This window comes from Octopus bimaculoides, chromosome 3 (genome assembly GCF_001194135.2).
Source record: "Octopus bimaculoides isolate UCB-OBI-ISO-001 chromosome 3, ASM119413v2, whole genome shotgun sequence".
NCBI lineage: Eukaryota > Metazoa > Mollusca > Cephalopoda > Octopoda > Octopodidae > Octopus > Octopus bimaculoides.
The window spans coordinates 42,326,331-42,328,288 of record NC_068983.1 but is presented as its reverse complement, the minus strand read 5'-3'; the positions used below and the strand labels follow the sequence as shown (position 1 = coordinate 42,328,288).

Sequence of the window (1,958 nt, the reverse complement as noted above, 5' to 3'; positions counted from 1 at the left end):
ATACATACATACATACATACATACATACATACACTCGATATGTATGTGTTGTGTCTCTGTGTCAGTGTTTGTTCCTACACTACTGCGGTTGGCAAAAGTGACCGATCGAATAAGTATTAGACTCCTAAAAATAAGTACAGGGCTCGATTCATTCGACAAAAATTCTTCAAAATAATATTCATTGCCACTTAATCATGGCTGTTCCGTAGGAAACAGCGTTACTGCTATTTTTAACCCTCAGGAGGACGCTTCCAGTCGCTGATTATTCGATGCGATTTGCACCCGATTTACGAGCAGGGGAGTGAACTCCTTACATTTTCCAGCCACGAGATCACCAGACCGTGCGATTTCGACCTCTTTGTGGTCATCCTCGTGGCAGATACTGGTTTGCTATAGATAGCAGTAGTTTACCCTAGCTCACAATAGATTGAAATCAAGTGGCACACAGTCACCGATCTTGCTACAAATCCAATATATAGGCATTACTTCTCAGTATAGTTGCTGCTTTCACTTCTTTTAGAGATTTTCGGGTCTATTCCATCTCAATCACAGATTTTTAAAATTAATATTTTTAACTAAACAGCTTGAAACTTCAGATACTGATAGAATTTCTCACTTAGAACACGGTTTATTTTGAACATCTTTGACAAAATTTCGTATTTTAGAAGTTATTTCGTGTTAAAGTTGTATTTGAGTAATTTCAACCAATCAACGACGTGTATTCGGTTGAAGAAAGCTACTGCTGTTTGCGGTAGTAATCGAAGAGGAACAACTTCCGGGTCATATCTACAAAATGTCTCCACTCTGTTTGAAGAATTAACACCAAGAAGGAAGAAATACTATTTACATATATTTATTCGTTTGCTTGACATCTGTGTTTTATCCACACATAAAGCACGCCGGTGTTCAAAAGACCTATAGTGCAACAAGTCCACAGCTAGCTTTTTTTGTTGTTGACATATATGTAGTTTCAAAATGCCTTATTTTGCAACTATAAGATGTATTGTTATTGTCATGATTTTATCTTACTATAATCAACAACAAACACATTTCGTCAATATAAAAGTCTTTATTAGATAAAAAAAAAAATAACATTATCAAAATATGAAGGTAGAACAAAGCAAATAGCGGCTTATACACCGGAAAATACGGTAATTGTAGGAGCAGTGACAAGTTCGCTCGCTGGTTGATAGTTGATAGTGTAGAAGGGAGGGGAAGAGTAAGGAATGAACAGTACGAACTAGAAAGGAAGAAAGGATAAAGATAACATCGTCTTCGCTTGCCGTACGAATAGAACAGAGTGGTGACATTTAGTAGAGATGACTCGGAAGTTGTTCCTCTTCGATTACTATCGCAAACAGCTGTAGCTTTCTTCAACCGAATACATGTTGATTGGTTGAAATTACCCAAATACGACAACGTTAACACGAAATAACTTCTAAAATACGAAATTTTGTCAAAAACGTTCAGAATAAACCGTGTTTTACGTGAGAAATTCAAATTATTTAGTTAAAAAAATTAATTAAAAAATCTGTGATTGAGATGGAATGGATCTGGATTTTCTAAGAAGCTAATTTGCTTGTTGCAATATCAATGACTGTGTGTCACTTGATTTCTATACAGCATTGCAAGCTAGAGTGAACTACTGCTATCTCTAGCAGACGAGTACCTACCATCAAAGTCGAAACCGTACTGTCTGTTGGTCTCGTGGCTGGAAGACGATTGGGATTCATTCCTCTGCTTGGAATTTATATCAGGTAGAGATTGCATTGAATAATCATCGACTGGAGGCGTCCTCTTGGGGTTAAAAATAGCAGTGACGTCGGTTCATATGGAACAGCCATGCTGAAGTGGCAATAAACATTACTTCTTAGTATAGTTACTGCTTTCATCTCTTATAGAGATCTTCTAACTGGCTATTTTGCTCTTTATATATGTATATATATATATATATATAT

General features: G+C 36.3%; 1 long non-coding RNA gene across 1 annotated transcript in view; it reads left to right on the top strand.

Moving 5' to 3' along the window:
- Nucleotides 1–1,958, top strand: part of LOC128247405 (uncharacterized) — a 38,337-nt gene that overhangs the window by 12,984 nt on the left and 23,395 nt on the right. The window lies entirely within an intron of this gene.